The sequence below is a fragment of the Mesoplodon bidens genome, assembly GCF_964165515.1.
Source record: "Mesoplodon bidens genome assembly, chromosome: 8".
NCBI classification, from domain to species: Eukaryota; Metazoa; Chordata; class Mammalia; order Artiodactyla; family Ziphiidae; genus Mesoplodon; species Mesoplodon bidens.
In genome coordinates this window covers 1001698-1022827 of record NC_138165.1, presented here as the reverse complement: position 1 = coordinate 1022827, position 21130 = coordinate 1001698, and the positions used below count along the sequence as shown (strand labels likewise).

General features: G+C 39.8%; 1 protein-coding gene across 4 annotated transcripts in view; it reads right to left on the bottom strand.

Annotated features, from left to right (window-relative positions):
- WDR33 (WD repeat domain 33) overlaps window positions 1-20825 on the bottom strand; it is a 105424-nt gene extending 84599 nt beyond the window's left edge. For 2 of the 4 annotated variants that reach the window (XM_081243115.1, XM_081243114.1), the window contains exon 1: window positions 20651-20824. The gene's annotated coding sequence lies outside the window, so the exon portion shown is untranslated. Of the gene's footprint in view, window positions 1-20650 lie in introns of all 4 variants that reach the window. The other 2 variants (XM_081243113.1, XM_081243116.1) reach the window with 2 other exon arrangements.
- Between the last annotated feature and the right edge of the window lie 305 nt (window positions 20826-21130).

Here is a 21130-nt window from a genome sequence, read left to right as displayed (position 1 = left end):
GCAATGAAGACCCAATGCAGCCAAAAATAAATTAAATAAATAAATTTATTTTTTTAAAAAACCCACAATCAGGCATCACCTCACACCAATCAGAATGGCCATCATCAAAAAGTCTACAAGTAAAAAAATCCTGGAAAGGATGTGGAGAACAGGGATCCCTCCTACACTATTGGTGGGAATGTAAATTGGTGCAGTCACTATAGAAAACAGTATGGAGGTCCCTTTAAAAACTAAAAAGAGAGCTACCATATGATCCAGCAATTCCACTCTTGGTTATACATCTGGAAAAAATGAGAAGTCTAATTTGAAAAGATACATGCCCCACAATGTTCCTAGCAGCACTATTCACATTAGCCAAAACGTGGGTGCAACCCAAGTGCCCATCAACAGACAACTGGCTTAAGATGTGAAAGAGTACTCAATCATAAAAAAAAGAATGAAATATTGCCACTTGTAGTAACATGGATGGACCTAGAGAATACTATGCTTAGTAAAATAAGTCAGAGAAAGACAAATTCTGTACAGTACAATTATATGTGGAATCTAAAAGTAATACAAATGAATCTAGATGCTGAACAGAAATAGACTCAGATACAGAAAACCAATTTATGATTACCAAATTTATGGTTACCAAAGGGAGAGGGGAAGGGACAAATTAGGAGTATGGGATTAACAGATAAAAACTACTGGACATAAAATAGGTAAGCAATAAGGATTACTGTATAGCATAGGGAATTATACTCAGTATCTTGTAATAACCTATAATGGAATATTATCTGTGAAAAAAAATTGGATCATTATGCTGTACACCTGAAACTAACACAATATTGTAAATCAGTTAAAAAAAGAGAAATTTAGTTAACACCTTGTGAATTTTAGACTATCTACATGTATTACCCCAAAAGTAAATGAAATTTGTTTCACAGTTAATATATAATGATTTCGTACACTAGAAACTCAATTTAAAACACTGTAAAATTTCACCCCCTCACTCAACTTGGGAAATAGAAGCCAGAATTCAGTTTTGTTTTTAAGAAAATACTTTTCTATTCCATAAATGGTATGTGTATAATTTTTCTAAAGCAATAGGGGTCTGACTGGATCTCCTTTAATGACTGGATAGTATCAATTTATAAGTGACAAAAATATAAATTCAGTTGCTTATTCTATGTTGGATTAAGTTTTCAATCAAAAACCTGAGATAGTTCTCAGCTGGAAGGTCTGTTAAGACTGAAGACAAAGTTCTCAGCTGGAAGGTCTGTTAAGACTGAAAGACAACATACATGTCATATATGTGATTAGTCCCTCCAAATGGAGAATTCAGTCCAGTATATTTCTCGAGAACAGACAATCAGCTTCATCATAACATTATTTTAAACGAATGAATAAGACACAAACCTAATATCTAGAGTCTATCTTAAACACTTTTTTTTTTAATATATAAATTTATTTATTTATTTTTGGCTGTGTTGGGTCTTCATTTCTGTGCGAGGGCTTTCTCTAGTTGCGGCGAGCGGGGGCCACTCTTTATCGCAGTGCATGGGCCTCTCACTATCACAGTCTCTCTTGTTGTGCAGCACAGGCTCCAGACCCACAGGCTCAGTAGTTGTGGCTCACGGGCCCAGTTGCTCCACGGCATGTGGGATCTTCCCAGACCAGGGCTCGAACCTGTGTCCCCTGCGTTAGCAGGTGGATTCTTAGCCACTGCGCCACCAGGGAAGCCCTATCTTAAACACTTTTAATCAAAATTAACTTAAAACAGGAAATACAACTTTCAAAACAACAGCTGTCCTTTCACATGTGCTTAAGCAATACTTTCTATTCCCAAACTGCAAGCCACTAATAATTTAAAAGCCTCTGGAGATTGATGGCTATCAGTACAAGGGGAGTAAGCTATAAAACAGTGTGGAGGTTTCCACCAAAATTAAAAACAGAACTACCATACGATCCAGCAATTCCACTTCTAAGTATTTATGCAAAGAAAACAAAAATACTAACTCAAAAATATATATGCACCCCATGTTCACTGCAACATTATTTATAACAACCAAGATACGGAAACAATGTGTCTATATATATGTGCGTATACATTACAGACACATATTACATGTATCACAAAATTATTCTCAGCCATCAAAAAGAATGAAATCTTGCCATGTGTGACAACATGGATGAACCTTGAGGGCATCACACTAAGTGAAATAAGTCAAAGACAAATATGTATAATCTCACTTACATGTGGAATCTAAAATACAAACAAACAAAAAACAAAACTCATGCAGAAAACAGACTGGTGGTTGCCAGAGGAGGGGGGTGTGCAGTAGGTGAAATGAGTGAAACGGGTCAAAAGGTACAAACTTCCAGGCTTCCCTGGTGGCACAGTGGTTGAGAGTCTGCCTGCCGATGCAGGGGACACGGGTTTGTGCCCCGGTCCGGGAAGATCCCACATGCCGCGGAGCGGCTGGGCCCGTGAGCCATGGCCGCTGAGCCTCCGCGTCCGGAGCCTGTGCTCCGCAACAGGAGAGGCCACAACAGTGAGAGGCCTGCGTACCACAAAAAAAAAAAAAAAAAAAAAGGTACAAACTTCCAGTTATAAATGTCATGGGAATGTAATGAGTAACATGGTGACTACAGTTAATAATACTATATTGCATACTTGAAAGTTGCTAAGAGAGTAGATCTTAAAAGTTCTCATCATAAGAACAGTAATTTGTAACTATGTAAGGTGACAGACATTAACTAGACTTATCTGATAATTCTGCAACGTATACATAAATCAAATCGTTATGTTGTACACCTGAAACTAATAAAATGCTATAAGTCAATGATACCTCAACTTTTTCAGAGTTCAAAAAAAAAAAAACTGAATGAATAAGTGAAAACCATGCTGTACACAGTTTAACCTCTCCCTAATGACTATTAGAAGGCACTTGAAGATCCTGTTCCACCTCAGTGTCACATTAATAGGACACTAATGATATTATATATACTGTGAGCCAAATCTGTATTACCTAACCATAACTTGCATTTATTTTTTAAGCCTTGGTCCACTGTGAAAACAATACATGGTAATGACAGATATCTGTGAAAAGAGGAGAAAGTAAAGAGAAGAGGGAGCAAGTAAATATAGTCAGGGCCTCCCCGGTGGCGCAGTGGTTGAGAGTCCGCCTGCCGATGCAGGGGACACGGGTTCCTGCCCCGGTCCGGGAGGATCCCACATGCCGCGGAGCGGCTGGGCCCGTGAGCCATGGCCGCTGAGCCTGCACGTCCAGAGCCTGTGCTCCGCAACGGGAGAGGCCACAACAGTGAGAGGCCTGCGTACCGCAAAAAAAATAAAAATAAAATAAAATAAAAATATATATATATAACATGATTTACTTAAGATAGTAAAAATGTAGAAAGACCAAGCTGGTTTCTTGGGTACCAGTTTCTTAAGCAGTCCAAATCTAAGCTTAGAAGAGAAGTTTAGCATTAAGCACCTTTACCTTCATGGATAAGTTCCAGCTTGCTCTTGCCAAGAGAAATTTAGTTAACACCTTTTAGTTAACTAAAAGTTAACTAAACTTTAACTTTAGTTAACTAAAACTTTAACCAAACTTGAGTTACAGAAGGCATAATTAGTTTGAAGAATTCAGCCTTACATATCAAAATAGATTTTGATGTATAAATGAGTTTTGTGAGGTGACGGCTGCCTCTCTATTCCTGTAACCATTTCACCTGGACTGTCTAATCAGTCCTATGAATATATAACTAAACGTGGTTTTTTTGAAAACCAAATAGCTGCCTCAGGACAATTAAGCACATGTTATTTATGGAGGAAAAAATATTAAATTTTGAATAGAGCATGTAGGCTCCCTAGTCAATGACTTTAACTTAAATTGTATGTTTGTAAAGCGTTCATTGTCCTACATCAGACTCATATTAAATAATTCCATCCACTTATGGAGGAGAGGATGTAGAAGAGGTAGAAGCTGCGCACTAGTTCATGTGCCTATGAGTCAGTCAGTAAAGATGGAAATAATGCCCAAGGTGGAGTTAGTTATTTCGAAATATGATAAAAATGATCACTGAGGTAAAAATTCTATTAACTGGAAGATCACAGGATATAGCCATCATATTTTTCAGGACAGGTAGTTTTTCATGTGAGGCAAAAAGTAAAAATTATACTGTATGGTAATTGCAATAAGGTTCTAAAGAAAGAAAAAACTGCAGAGAAATCTATGCAATATATAATTTGTCCAGATTGGTTTTCATTTGGGCAAAGAAGTTCTGAAAAATCTGCAAACAGTTTACTCATCAATTGAAAGTCCTCCAAAAACGGAACTATTGGGAAACCGTGGTATGTGGGGATGGAAAAGAAAAGCTCCCTTAGTTTTTTGGAGAGAATAACTTTAAAAATACTTAAACAGCCAAGTTTACTCGGTTCAGTTAAGATTAAAACTTGTTGATTTTAACACTGCTGTTACATCTGAAACAAACTTATGTAATATTCTGGGCAGAAAAAAATTTTATATATATATATATATATATATATATATATATATATATATATATATACACACAATGTAATATATATAATATAAACATGATTTACTTAAATGTCCCACTGTTGGACATTTGAATTGTTTTTAAGATATATCCTACTAAAATATGATACAAATGAACATATCTACGAAACAGAAACAGACTCAAAGACACAGAAAACAGACTTGTGGTTGCCAGCAGGGAGGAGGTGGGGGAGGGAAAGATTGGGAGTTTGGGATTAGCAGATGCAAACTAGTATGTGTAGGACGGATAAACAACAACGCCCTATTGTATAACACTGGGAACTATATTCAATATCCTGTAATAAACCATAACGAAAGAGAATATATATACACATATGCATGTATAACTGAGTCACTTTGCTGTACAGAAGAAATTAACACAACACTGTAAATCAACTATACTTCAATAAAATTAAAAAATAAAATAAAATACATCCTACTAAAATTCAAATCACACTGATCATCTTTGTACATAAAGCTTTTTCTGTAGAACCACTTATTTCCATCACAAGCAAGAGGAACTACTGAAGTCACTTTTTTTGATACTTTAGGTTTTAAAAAGAAAAATCACTTTTTCTTGGTTGTTTTTTAGTTTTCCTGATTAATAAGTGGAATACTTTTCCAGTTTTCAATTTTATTAACCAGTTTTACTCCCACCAGTGTAAAACTCCCAGTTTTAAAACCAGTGTAAAACTCCCAGTTTTTGTTTTTTTTTAATTTATTTTATTATTTAGTTATTTATTTTTGGCTGTGTTGGGTCTTCACTGCTGCATGTGGGCTTTCTCTAGTTGCGGCGAGTGGGGGTTAACTCTTTCTTGCGGTGCGTGGGCTTCTCATTGTGGTGGCTTCTCTTGTTGTGGAGCACAGGCTCTAGGCACGCAGGCTGCAGTAGTTGTGGCACGTGAGCTCAGTAGTTGTGGCTCGCAGGCTCCAGAGCTCATGCTCAGTAGTTGTGGCGCATGGGCTTAGTTGCTCCATGGCATGTGGGATGTTCCTGGACCAGGGCTTGAACCCGTGTCCCCTGCATTGGCAGGCAGACTCCCAACCACTGTGCCACCAGGGAAGCCCAAACTCCCAGTTTTTAAAACCAGTGTAGAACTCCCAGTTTTACACTGTCCTTTCATGTCTTTCGAATACCGTTTTGGGGAATCTACATGTAGGTCTTTGTCGTTTGTCTCCTACATGATTAGGTTCAGGGAAAAAACTTTCAGTATGCATTTTAGTTGTTTGGATTCTGAACTTAAAAGGCATACTTTTTATACCTCTGGAATTTTTATTGTTTCCCTGTGCTCAAACTAGAGTGGATTCTCATTATTCAAAGATTCAGCATTTGCAAATTTGCCTAATAGTTAACTTTTTCTGTAGCCCCAAAATCAACATTTGTAGTCTTTGGCGGTCATTTGTACGTCATATGCAGAGTTGAATCACCCAGAACTCAAGTTCCCAACTGAGGTATACCCTCCCCGTCCCCAAGTGTTGTGCTCCAGTGCTGTCTAGTGTGCCTGAGTGCAAGAAAGCTGTGATGTGCCTTATGGATTAAATGCAGTTAGATACTAAAGCTGTAAACAACCAATGTTGTTCGCCATGAGAACAATGTTAATGGATCAGCAATATACATTAACTAAGGCATCTTTAAACAGAAACACAAGGCTTCTTCCCTGCTGGCTCAGCGGTTAAGAATCCGCCTGCCTATGCAGGGGAATGGGTTCGAGCCCTGCTCCGGGAAGATCCCACATGCTGCGGAGCAACTAGGCCTGTGCGCCACAACTACTAAGCCTGTGCTCTAGAGCCCGTGAGCCACAACTACTTAAGCCATGTGCCACAACTACTGACGCCTACGCACCTAGAGCCCGTGCTCTGCAACAAGAGAAGCCACCACAATGAGAAGCCTGTGCACCGCAAGGAAGAGTAGCTCCCGCTCGCCACAACTTGAGAAAGCCTAGGCGCAGCAACGAAGACCCAACATAGCCAAAAATAAATTAATCTTAAAAAAAAAAGTAACTATCCTTAAAAAAAATAAAATAAACACATAAAATAAGGTTATGTTTTGGCTGACTGACTCAAATACTGTCACAGAGGCTCACAGGAATCTAAATTTCCTACGAGCAACGGTTCAGTATTTGCTAGTTCAGTGTTTGTGGCAACTTTATAGAGCATAACTACCATGAATAACAAGAATCAACTGGAGTTGGCAGCACTTACTATGTGCCACGCAGGATCTTAGTTTCCCAACCAGGAACTGAACCCAGGCCCTCGGCAGTGGAAGCACAGACTCCTAACCACTGGACAGCAAGGAATTCCCTCTCATTCTCTCCTTTTAAGTCTCCTTCAACTGAAGAACTCCTTCTTCAAGCTACATCTTAAAAGTAAGTTCGGGCTTCCCTGGTGGCACAGTGGTTAAGAGTCCGCCTGCCGATGCAGGGGACACGGGTTCGTGCCCCAGTCTGGGAAGATCCCGCATGCTGTGGAGTGGCTGGGCCCCTGAGCCATGGCCACTGAGCCTGCGCGTCCAGAGCCTGTGCTCCGCAACGGGAGAGGCCACAACAGTGAGAGGCCCTCGCACCCCCCAAAAAAAGAAAAAAAAAAGTAAGTTCAAGATAGACTGCAAAGTTGCACCACTCTAATACTATTCACAACTCCTCCACAGAACCCCTAAGCCTTGGGGGAAGGGGATACTGAATCATTAGAGTGCAAAGAACAACAAACTATGGAAGCTAGGACTCTATTTAAGGCTCTCCTATCCTGGAGAAATTTTTGACACCTCTGGGTCTTTGTTTCCTAGATCTCTAAAATGAAGGAACTGGATTAAGAACCATTAATAGCACTCAATACTTAAAATGTGTAAAGCACAGAGTGATTATGACTTATAATCTTATATTTGATATTCAAGGAAACTTCTGCAATTTTTAAACCATGTTACAACTAGCTGTGATTTCCAGAAATACCTTTATATGTTTATAAATTTCAGAGAACCATTCTATGATTTAATAGAGATCTACGTGGGCAACTTAAAAATCCTGTCTTGCAACAAAGTCTTTCAGTTCCGTTCACAAGCGTAACAGGCAACCAGAGAGGAATGACTAAATTACTTCTGCGTATCTGCATCACAAAATTTTATATAATTAAAAATGTTTGAAATATTTTTAACAAATTGCACATGATCTAATACTAAGTGGAAAAATCAGATTATGAAACAATTACCATTATTTTAAAAGAACTATACACTTTTGCTCAAAAGCCAGAAAATGGGAAGGAACACATAACGAAGGTAATAAGAGCATGGACTTATGGTAATATTTTGTTGACTTTTTTTTTTTTTTTTTTTTTTTTTGGCTGCGTTGGGTCTTAGTTGCTGCGCGTGGGCTTTCTCTAGTTGCAGTAAGCAAGGGCTATGCTTTGTTGCGGTGCACAGGCTTCTCATTGCAGTGGCTTCTCTTGTTGCGGAGCACTGGCTCTAGGCACGCAGGCTTCAGTAGTTGTGGCACAAGGGCTCAGTACTTGTGGCTCGCAGGCTCTAGAGCACAAGGCTCAGTAGTTGTGGCGCACGGGCTCAGCGGCTCCGCGGCATATGGAGTATTCCCGGACCAGGGATTGAACCCGTGTCCCCTGCACTAGCAGGCGAATTCTTAACCACTGTGCCACCACAGAAGTCCCTTGTTGTCTTCTTTACACCGTGGGTTTTTCCAAGTTGTCCACAAGAGACAAGACGGTCTGTATAAGGAGCTAGTAGCGTTTTTCTGTTTTTTTGTTTTAAATGCTATTCTGAAATCTCTAAGTTTGCCAAACACTCTCACAACCTTTGTTGCCATAATCCTAATACCAGTGTTCTTAATTACTTTTGTAAATTTATGCTTATTTATTATACTCAATTTATTCAGCAGTCTGCACTTCTAAAGTATATTATGCATAATCATGGAAAAGCATGTATCATACTGGTAAAAACCATGTAACTGCCTTTCTGTCTAAACTATAAATTTCTTGTAGGCAAGGACTGAATGTTTTTAATCTCTATATTCTCAGTGCCTTGCATACAGCCTAGCACACATGAAAATGGTAATAAATATATGTTAAAATATATGCTAACAGAAAATCATCATTGGAACCCCCATTAATAGTTGCTACAGACAGGGTCTAGCAATGGATGCTAAAAATCTGAGAACGAACAGTATATTTACACAGTTTCCAAGATACTTATTAACTACAAAAGAAAAAATATTAACTATACAGTGGAGAAGTACAGCAAACATAGTATTTACTCATAGAACAATTTTTGTGTTTCTGTATTACAAGTAATGAGCTAAGAGAATTTTCATCAAATTAAAAGGGTCTGTTTAAAATGATCTAATTTAAAATACAGAATGTGTAGCATACACAAAATAACATACAAAGATAAAGTCCATTCTCCAGAACAACTATAACAGAGGACATGTAACAGCCCTCTTAACTGTCCATCAAGAGACATGCCTTCTGTATTAGGACTCTTGGACAGAGAAAGCAAATGGTGGTTTCAACTAGTCTTAATCAGGTTGGCAGAGCACAGAGGCTTGATCTGCAACCGTGACACTGTAAGTCTTAAAAAAAAAAAAAAGTATATATATAAAAAGTAAAAGAGCAAAAAGACTGCTCCAGTTAAACATGCCAAGGAGACAACCAAATGATTGTCTGGTTTGGGGAAAAAAACAGCTATTAAAGACTATTTGAATGTGGACCATATATTACATAGTATTAGGAAATTATGGCTTATTTTCTTAGATGTGTTACTGCATGTTGATACTGCATGCTTAAGCGTCTTTTGTCATGTGTGCAATTACTCTCAAATGGTTAAAAGGTATGTATGTCTGTATGTATATAGAGACAGATTGTTACTGGTTGAATTACATCCCCTCAAAATTCACATGGTAAAGTCTTCACAACCACCACCACCCAGTACCTTACTGGGAAACAGGGTTGTTGCAGATATCATTAGTTAAGATGAAGTCATACTGGAGTAGGGTGGGCCAGTAATTCAATGTGATTGGTGTCTTTATAAAAAGGGGAAATTTGGACACATGTAAAGATTGGAGTTATGCTGGCACAGGCCAAGGAACTACCAAAATCCAGGTAAGGTCTGGAACAGATCTGTCCCTAGCACCTTCAGAGGGACCATGGCCCTGCTGACACCTTGATCTCAGACACCTAACCTCTAGAACTGTAAGACAATAAATAAATGTCTATTGTTTAAGCCACTCAGTCTGTGGTATTTTGATATATCAGCCCTAGCAAGAAAATACAGCAAAACTATAACAAATATTGAATTTAGGAGGCAAATAAATGGTATTAACTTCTTTCTTCAACTTTGTATATATCTAAAATGCTTAATACTGTAGGGTAATACCTTAGAACTGTGTGAATATTCTGTTCTCTAGTAACCATTCATTTAACAGGCACTGATGAAACTTATCTCATTAAAAGGAGCTTTGTTTGTTTATCAACATCCACAAAATAACTTGCTGGGATTCTGATTGGGAGCATGTTGAATCTATAGATCAAGCTGGGAAGACCTGACATCTTGACAATATTGAATCTTCCTATATCCACGTACTTTACATATTTTGCTGTGAGAGAGAATGCCGTGGGAAGAAACAAGAACTAGTGGGGGAGCACTGACGTGAAACAAAAGTGTCAGATTAACTAGCTTATAAGGGTCATAAGAGAAAGTCTACACCAAGTGGCGAAGGGGAAGAGGAGCAATTCCAGGCAGAGGAAGCAGTAAGTGAGGTAACAGAGAACGACTTTGGGGGTTTTTGTCTTGAGACATAATTGACAGATTGGGTTGGCCAAAAAGTTAGTTCAGGGTTTTCCATAACATCTTATGGGAAAACCTGAACGAACTTTTTTGGCCAACCCCACAACATTTCATTAGTTTTATTAGGTGTACTCAAGCTTTTAAAAAATGGTTCAAGGACAGGGTAGTGGGGAGAGGGAGTAGCAGAGGAAGAAGCTGAAAACCTGAGTTCATATAGTGGGACTAGATTCTGAAATGTCCGTTATGCTCATCTAGACACAAGAGTTTATATGTAACAAATAAAGCAGGAAGCCTTAACTGGAGTCTATGGATACATAAATGGGCAAAAGGATTTAAATTACCTCTCCACCTCACAGTTCCATGCCGAAGTCTAATATGGATATTCACATTTTTTATAATGGGAAGTATAAAACTTTCATAAGATTCCTATGGGGTCCAAAAAGGACAGAAACCACTATTATAGGCAATGGTGAATCATCCCAGGAATATATATCACGTGAAAATTATCAAAAAGGGACAAATTAGTGATTTTAAATTCTCGTTGCTACTCATGCTACAGAATGACTCATCATTTACTGAGAAGCAACGAAACTCAAGAAGGCAAAAACTATGATAAGGCTTCCCTGGTGGCACAGTGGTCAGGAATCCTCCTGCCAATGCAGGGGATGCAGGTTCGAGCCCTGGAGAATCCCACATGCCGCAGAGCAGCTAAGCCCATGTGCTGCAGCTGCTGAGCCTGCGCTCTAGAGCCAGCGAGGCACGGCTGCTGAGCCCACATGCCACAACTACTGAGCCCGCGTGCCACAGCTGCTGAAGTTCGCGTGCCTGGAGCTCATGTTCTGCAACAGTAAAGGCCACCGCAATGAGAGGCCCATGCGCCACGGCGAGGAGTGGCCCCTGGTCACCGCGGCTGGAGAGGGCCCGCGATCAGCAGTGAAGACCCAATACAACCAAAAATAAATAAATTTATAAAAAAACAAAAAAAAACCTATGATAATGCAAGTGGTGGTTTGGTGTGAGAGAAACCACCATATTCACACACTGATACTGCACCTACTTTGACCAAGCAATCCCACTTCCATGAATTTATCCCTACACATGTGCTCACACATGCACAAACACATATGCATAAGATTATTCAATGGAGCACTGTTTTTAATAACAAAAGACTGGAAACCACCCATGTCTATTAAGTAGAGGACTAGTTAATCATGGAATACCCATACTATATATATAAACTTTTAAACAGTTTGGCAGTTTCTTTTTTTTTTAATGTTGCGTATTTTATTTATTTTTTATTTATTTGTTTTGGCTGCACTAGGTCTTCGTTGCTGCGCGGGGGCTTTCTCTAGTTGTGGTGAGCGGGGGCACTCTTCCTTGCGGTGTGCGGGCTTCTCATTACGCTGGCTTCTCTCATTGCAGAGCATGGGCTCTAGGCACGTGGGCTTCAGTAACTGTGGCACTCGGGCTCAGTAGTTGTGACTCGCAGGCTCTACAGCACAGGCTCAGCAGTTGTGGTGCATGGGCTTAGGTGCTCCGCAGCATGTGGGATCTTCCCAGACCAGGGATCAAACCCGTGTCTCCTGCATTGGCAGGCGGATTCCTAACCACTGCGCCACCAGGGAAGTCCCCCCATACAATATATATTATGCAACTACTGATATTATCAAGAAGGTAGTTCTATTTAGGATCTCCAAGATATACCGTTAAGTGAAAAAAAGTACAAAACAGTGTATAAACTACAACTGTGTAAGTGAAAAGCAACAAAAAAGGGACACATACACATCTGTAGTAAATACATTTGCTATATAGAACCCAAAACATCTCTGGAAGAATTTACAATGAACTGATAACTACAGCTACCAGATAGATGAAAAAGGATTAGAGAATAGCCATAGGGAAGAGATAGATCACTGTATATCCCCTTGTACTTTGTACTTTTTTTTTCTTTTTTGGTAATTCGTTTATAAATGAATGAATAAATGCATAAAAATAAAATAACTTATATAAGTAATGCTACTAAGTAGTGCTATGAACACAGGCACAGAAATAGAAATGACTACTCTGGGCACAAAACTGCTGTAAGAAACATAACTGAAAATAAGCATCGTGGGTAGAAAATGCGGGTGAAAAAAACCTCCCTCATACTATCAACTATAATTTGAGTACATAAAACACATGAGAGAGGCACCTTGCTACACACTTGGGATATGGTGTGTGTGGATAAAATCTACCAAGAGGGAATTCCCTGGTGATCCAGTGGTTAGGACTCCACACTTCCCCTGCAGGGGGGCAGGGATTCGATCCCTGGTCAGGGAACTAAGATCTCACAAGCCTTGCGGCGCGACCTAATTGACTAATTTCTTAAAAATCTACCAAGAAATATTCTGCCAAATCCTATGATTATCTGGCAGAGTTAAAGGCTGAAATCATTAGGTTACTAAAATAGAAACATACCAAAGTCCCAGTTTGATAGTCAATTTTGAACAAAGCTAGATATGTCAAGTTCAGGACCACAGAATAATGTCACCACTTACTAACTGATGGAAGATTTTCCTATTTCAGACTTTTCTGGCTATGTAAACTTATAATTTTAGCTCTCTCTCAAAGACGATGAACCAAAAAAACTCTCCCAAGTTACACTATGAAATGTTCAGGGGTTTGTTTTTTGTTTGGTGTTTTTGTAAAGGTGGAGAAAAGAACACTAAACTGGTACTCAGGTGACCTGGATTCTTCCACTAACTGTGTGATTACGAACAAATTTAATCTCCTCAATCCTGTTTCTTTAAGGGTCTAGATCTGATGACTTACAGAAGTAAAATAATTCTAAAATTTCAAGATTACACAGGGAGTAAGCAACGATTTTCCAGTTTCTTTCAGCTCATTTTTAAACTTGGCTTAACAACTAAATTATATGTAAAAGCATTTAACAAAATACATAATCATTACCAAAGGAAGAACTCTAAAGAGATAGTCTTGAATATTTCAAATTTGTCAACAGCAAGATGAAACTGACAAACTTAAGGCTCTGAGTGCCTCTTGATTTCGGAACAGTGGTTCTCAGTTTCTGGTTTTATTGCCCACACTGGCCTAAAAGCCTAACTAGTTCCTCAGTCTTTGGCATTTGTGTCTTTACCCTATGACACATACTGTCTTAGTTTGGTTATTTCCCTCCAAACAAGTCAGTCTGGATTTCAAAAGTACAGTGATTACTAAAGATATAATCAGTGAGACTTAACCAAATACCTAAAAGTGAAGTTAAAAAAATTTAACCAATGAAACATATATCTATTATTATTTTTTAAACAAAGGATTTTTTTAACATTTTTAAAATTTATTTATTTTATTTTTTGGCTGAGCCATGTGTTAGTTGTGGCACGCAAGATCTTTGTTGAGGCATGCATGATCTTTCGTTGCTGCGTGCAGGCTTTCTCTACTTGTGGCGAGTGGGGGTTACTCTTTGTTGTGGTGCGTGGGCTTCTCATTGCAGTGGCTTCTCTTGTTGCAGAGCACGGGCTCTAGGCGCGTGGGCTTCAGTAGTTGTGGCGCACGAGCTCAGTTGCTCCGCCGCATGTGGGATCTTCCCAGACCAAGGATTGAACCCGTGTCCCCTACACTGGCAGGTGGATTCTTAACCACTGCGCCACCAGGGAAGTCCCCTGGAATGATTTCTTGGATATACTGTTAGGAAAAAACAAGGGTCCCACACACATAAATGGGACTGTATCAATCTTAAAAACTTTCGTGCAGTAAAGGACACAATCAAAAGAGTGAAAAGGCAACCTACAGAATGGGAGAAAATATTTGCAAATCTGATAAGGATTTATCAGATTTATCAGATTTTATCAGAATATATAAAGAACTCCTACAACTCAGCAACAACAAAAAAATCCAGTAACTCACTTAAAATCTGGGCAAAGGGCTTGAAGAGACATTTCTCCAAAGACGATATACAAATGGCCAACAAGCATATGAAAAAGATGTTCAACATCATTAATCATCAGAGAAATGCAAATTGAAACCACAATAAAGTACTGTAACTTTTGAACACAGTTCTCTGTTCATTTTTAGTAGAATACGTTCTAAGGAAAAAAAGACGGGAAAGAAATCAACTGCACTCAGCAGGATGTAAACTGAATCTACTTTCTTTGTAGCAAATCCCAATAATAACGTTATAATATAAACTGATGATTTTTGAAAACGTTTCCTAGCTCTGTCCACTGAAAGGAGCCTAGAAGCAAAGACACTCTAGTAACAGCACATATACTACCTAGCACTCAAATTTTAATTTATAAATATCATTTTCCATCAAAAGAAAGCGGGGCTTTCTGGAGAAATAGAAAAATATAAAAAACAAGAAGAAAGGGAAAAAAAGAAAGACCTGGGTTATTGTTTTGCAAAAACCAAGAAAGCCCTCAGAGATTAATCAGGCTCAGTCAAAAAAGACATAAGAGGGAATTCCCTGGCGGTCCAACGTTTAGGACTCTGCACTTCTACTGCAGGGGCCATGGGTTTGTTCCATGGTAAGGGAACTAAGATCCTTGGAAGCCGCATGGCACAGCCAAAAGAAAAAAAAAAAAAGTGACACAGAACCAGCTCGAAGAGGGACTCACACTGGCCAAATCTGGAACAACTTAAGCATCAAAAACAATAAGAGGGGCTTCCCCCGTGGCCCAGTGATTAAGAATCCGCCAGCCAACGCAGGGGACACGGGTTCCAGCCCTGGTCCGGGAAGATCCCACGTGCCGCGGAGCAACTGAGCCCATGTGCCACAACTACGGAGCCTGAACTCTAGAGCCCAAGAGCCACAACTACTGGGCCCACGTGCCACAACTACCGAAGCCCGGGCACCTAGAACCGGTGCTCCGCAACAAGAGAAGTCCCCACAATGAGAAGCCCGTGCACTGCAACGAAGAGTAGCCCTGGCTCGCCACAACCAGAGAAAGCCCGTGCAGCAACGAAGACCCAACACAGACAAAATTAAATAAATAAAATATTTTTTTAAAACAGTAACAACTACAACATACAAAAAAACTGTATTAGTAATTCTCCAAAAACGAAAACAAAACTAATAGACTATACTCTAAAAAAAAGTCATTAAAGAAAAAAAGACCACAGAACTGGTCTTCATTAAAAACTAAAGAAATATGGGCTTCCCTGGTGGCACAGTGGTTGGGAGTCTGCCTGCCGATGCAGGGGGCGCGGGTTTGTGCCCCGGTCTGGGAGGATCCCACATGCCGCGGAGCGGCTGGGCCCGTGAGCCATGGCCACTGGGCCTGAGCGTCCGGAGCCTGTGCTCTGCAATGGGAGAGGCCACAGCAGTAAGAGGCCGGCGTACCGCAAAAAAAAAACCCAAAAAACTAAAGAAATATGACAATCAAACACAATGTTCAATTTTAGGTTGGACCCTAAATGACAGGGGGGGAAAAACTCTGTAAGGGATGTTATTGAGACAACTAGAGAAACTGGAATATGAAATTTGAATATCAAATATTGTATCAATGTTAAATGTGTAGAATTTGTTAATACTGTGGGTATTTAAGAGAATGGTGTTCTTAGGGGAAAGATGCATGGTGTCTGTGAAGGACTCCAGATGGTTCGAAAAAATACATGGGCTGGCGGGAATTCCCAGGGAGCCCAGTGGTTAGGGAGCCCAGTGGTTAGGACTAGGTGCTTTCACTGCCGTGGCCTGGGTTCAATCCCTGGTTGGGGAACTAAGATCCCGCAAGCTGCTCAGCACGGCCAAAAAAACCCAAAAACATGGGATGGGGAGAAAGAAGGGATGGAGGGAAGGAGGGATAAAGCAAATGTGACAAAAAGTTAACACTGGTGAACAGGGATGAAAAAGTATATGAGAGTTCTTTGTACTAGCATTCCAACTCTTCTATAAGTTCGTATTTATTTCAAAATTTAAAAGTTTAAGCAGAGGGACTTCCCTGGTGGCGCAGTGGATACGACTCCGCGCTCCCAATGCAGGGGGCCCGGGTTCAATCCCTGGTCAGGGAACTAGATCCCACATGCATGCCACAACTAAGAGTTTGCGTGCGGCTACTAAGGAGCCCACGTGCTGCAATTAAGGAGTTGGTGAGCGGCAACTAAGATGCCCTCCTGCCGCAACTAAGACCCAGTGCAACCAAATAAATAATAAAAATTTTTTTTGTAAGTTTAAAACATGAAAGAGGGGGAAGCTCTTTTTTTTTTTTAAAGAAAACAGCTAATAAATGTAAAGAAATAAGAGCCATGAGGAGAATTTTTGGAGAAAGCTCACTCATTTAATTTTTATAACCCCCAATTAAATAAATGACTAGGCCAACAATCATCAACCACCAGATGACGGGAAAAATGTACCTTTTCAACGAAGAAACCTGATGGACACCACACTAACCAAGTAAACTTAGCATAGTAAACAATGGGGCAAACTAACATCTGGTAATCCTCACCACCTTATTGATCACTAGAAACAGGAGAACCAGACATTCTGTCCTTCCTGATGTAATACAATGTAAATTACATATCACCATCTATGAAGTATTTTTGCCAAAAATATCTGACCCAAATTTAATCAAACCTCTCTAGATCTAACGTCCAAGTTATAGGAAATTTTAAAAATAGAGAAATAAGTTAAATGCCATTTTAATCATTTAATCAGAAAATCCCAAATGTGGAACATTCTTTAAAAAGTCCATGCCAGAGACTTAATGCTAACTGTCTTAAGCATAATAATGGTTACTGTTTTTATACAGTCTTAGCGGGAGGCTAGTTTGCAATAAAAATACATAAAGTGTAGAAAAATGGCATTATTTTAAAGAGATCCATCCTGAGGTATTCAGGGGACAAACAGCATGATATCTACGTTTAATTTCAATTGGTTGTTGAGGGGAGAGGTATACTGAGAACTAAAGCAAAATGATTAAATGTTAGTAACAGATAAATCTAAATGAAAGGTAACAGATGTTCACTGTGTTACTCTTTCAACTTTTCTGGATGTTTTCAGTTTCTCCTAACATAAAAAGATAGGAAAAACGTTACCAGATTATCCCACATACTAATAAAGGGAAATTGCTCCTTAAAAGTATCTTACTAAGTGGGACAGTAAACAGAGCAAGTGCCTATAACAAAGTCAGCCTTCAAGCACAGTTAGGCATTTGTCAACCCACCCAAGAATCTGTTCAAAACCGTTAAGGCATAGTGCCCGGTAGTATGAAGGCAGTCACACAGACCTTAGATTAACCGGAAAGACAGCTGTAAATAAATAAATACTCACTGAAGACAGACCTCATTAATGGGAAGAGATTTAGTTGGATGTTGAGGAATGGACAAGATATGCATAGTCTGAAAGACGTCACCAGTAAGGGCCAAGGAGCAGAATAATAAACAAGGTCTGTGTGAAATATGGATCCCAGCAGAGTCATGAAGAGAATTTTTGTAGAAAAATCAATCATTCCTCTATTTTTATAATGCTAGGCTTTATGAATACAAAAAATATATATAAGGCTCTGAAGCATTTGCCTTCAAAGAGCTGACAAAGTAATGGAAAAGATACTGCTTCAATCAAAATACATTAAATAGAGATATACACAAAAATCTTTAATAACACAGGGAAAGGAGTAATCAGTTTACCAGAGGAATGAGATTATCAGTAAGTTTTCAATAAAGATATTTGAGTTCGTTTTTACACAGTGAAAATGGGGAAGGTAGGAATGGGCAAGATGGATGAAGGGGGGCCAAAAGGTGCAAACTTCCAATTCTAAAATAAGTAAGTTATAAGGATGTAACTTAACATATGACATCGTGACTACAGTTAATAACACTATACTGCATATTTAAAAGTTTCTGAGTAGATCTTAAAAGTTCTCATCACAAGAAAACAAAATTGTAGCTATGTATGGTGATGGACTTATTGTGATGATCATTTTGCAATATACACTAATAGCGAATCATTATGTTGTACAGCTGAAACTAATACCTCAATTTAAAAAAAAGTGACCTCATCAGTTAGAGTCACAGAAAGAAAAATGCCAAAAATTACTGAATGCTTACTATGTACTAGACACTTTCTTTTACCTTTGAAATAAGTACTATAATTAACATTTTTATATATAAGAAAACTGAAGTTCAGAGAGTGTAAATGACCAAATGGAGAAAAGCTAGTTAGTGGTGAGCCTGGCATTCAAATCTAGGTCTGTCCACTGCTAAAACCCATGGCCTTTACAATACTACCCAGCTCTGGGAATTTACAAGCACTCAAGTTATGAACATAAGGTACAATACAAACGTTATAAAGTCAGTCACTACCAGAAAATACTAAAATGTTCTAGGGCCAGAAAGGATGAGAGTAATGTAAAGATTTTCCAATACTATACATACTTAAGAGTCTCAGAAAAACTTCCACTATTCCAAAAGAAAAAGTTTCAGCACAAGAAACAGTTTCAACACAAATAAAATCCTGGAATAATGTTTGGCAGAAAACTAGGACAATCTGGAATCTTAAACAACAAATCTGGAATGCTTAAACAACTGGTAAGTTTATGACATTTAATTAAACATACTTTGATAATGAAGATTTCTAATCTGCAGGCTCTAGCTAATTAATACTTTATCTAAAAGTGCTTTTTTTTTTTGCTAAGCAACCTCAAAAGGATTACATAAATAGATTCCTAAGTGAAAAGCTTTCACTGATATCTTTGTCAATATATTTATTACAGTTACAAAGCTTTACTTTACCTTACCTTCTTCTTTCTTATTCTGAAATATGAAACAGTTCGAACTTCAGCAATAATCAAATAGCACGTTTTTCCCAAAGTAGTGTGAAAAATATACGGACTTATTACTTAGCAAAGAGAGCTTTGAATAAGCACCTTAAGTGGTTACTAAAAGTATAATTAAAGCCTTAGGTCGGGGTAAAATTGTGATGGCAAAATCTGTCGTTTTAGTATTTTTCACCAACCTAAGAATGCAGGTTAAGCCATCAACTTCAGGGATAAGGGTTTATTTTTTCCTAAAGCACTGTGATGTAAGGCCAACTTTCTATGAAAATTCTTCCCCCATATACACAAAGATAAAATTTTTCCCTAAACTTCAAGAAAAAAGGCCAAATACGGAACTAGACGCCTCAACACAAACTCAAACCGATACAGTATTTTGCCGCCTTCTAGGCAAGGAGACCAATTAAAAAGTGCAAAAGTATCTTATGGTTATAAAAGATAGGCGTCAAAAGCAATTAAGATGAGGAACAGAAAATTGCCATCAGGGGAAGAATGAACATGTTTCCTTTTAACTAACAGTCTCTAGAAGTTTTGTTTAAACAGATCTACCACTGCATCACGTTCACAGGCAAAAAATGCTGCGTACGCTGAATCTCCAGAGTGTACTTGAAAGTCAACTCAGTGCTAACAAGAGGTATTCCTTTTAACATAGGCTTTTTGTTCACACTCGTCTTCAAAAGCTCCCGAACAGTCAACTTCATGTCATCTGTGTGGAAATTACTTCAAAACATTCTTGACAGGCTTTCTACAAATAATCCGTGCTTTTCTGACTTGATTTAAACAGGTCCAATTACGGAATTCCCTATCGACCCGCCTCCTTCTCCTTTCTCCGGAAGGACCACCAACCACTAGGATTTACAACCAAGTAACCAGTTTTTTCCTTTCCGTAAAAAAAAAAAGAGAATGCCTTCTAAGAACCTAAATATCTAGTTGCCAGAAGTCTTAAAATCGGAAACGTGCAGGAGGTTCTTAAGGGACACTTGCAGGGACCATGATCTAAACCAAACAAAATACTAATGTAGCTATTCCAAAGGAGCAGGGGATTTTTGCCTGTCAACCTGTGGACTTATCCCTGTTAAAATACCGACTTCCAGCCACGATAATAACGAGACTAAACCTTCCGCCGTTTTACAGGTTTCCCATTAACTAACTTCCCGTGACCCCTTCACCCAACCACTCAAAACCACACTCCATTCCACTCTCGGCCCAACCCCTTCCACTCCCGCTCCAGTTTTAACGCGCTTCCCTCCTCCAAACTTCCCAGTTTTTTCCGTGGCCTACCCTACCTATGTCTTCTCGTCGCCACCGGTCCCCAGTCAGGGCCTTAGTCCTACCATGCCCGCCTTTCCCGGTCTGCCTCAAGCCTCTAGCCCCGTCCCCTAAGGCCCGAACCCGCCTCGAAGAGCCCTCGGGAGATCGATCCTCCCAGCTCTTCCAACCCATCCCCAGGCACCCCCCCAGGCCCCCAAAGCACGCAACGGCCGAGCTTGAAAATGGCGGAGAGTGCCGCCGCCTGCTGCAGGCGAGCGGTCCCATGCCGCCGCCGCACTCACCCTGTGGCGCTGAGCAGAGCTCCTAATGACTAGCGAGCGAAATGTTCGTCTTCACAGTCAGGAATGTCTCTCCTGTCTGGCCTCCTCCCTCCCCTCTCAATCCCACTCCTCCAAAAGAGGAGCCGCCATCTTCCCCTATGAGCCACCGAGCGCACGCCCGTGCGTCAGCACGCACCGGCGTACGCTACTACGTCACAAGCGCCGGAGCCGCCGGGCTCCCTAGGGCTCAATCTGCGCCTGTGCATAGGTGAGAGGCGGGGCCTGACCGGAACCCCACGCGGCTTAGCTGAGTGACTCCTTTGTTCCAACTGAGACGAGCGAGGGTGGTGCTGCCGTACTTTTTTCACATTGTGAGCTAACCTTGATGCTCTCAGAAGTACCGTTTTCGAAAATTTGAATGAGAAATTTGTTCGGGGGCGGTGCTGCATTTGCTAAGTCTGTTTATTCATCCGTGGAATTGGGGGTCCGGCCTGACAATAG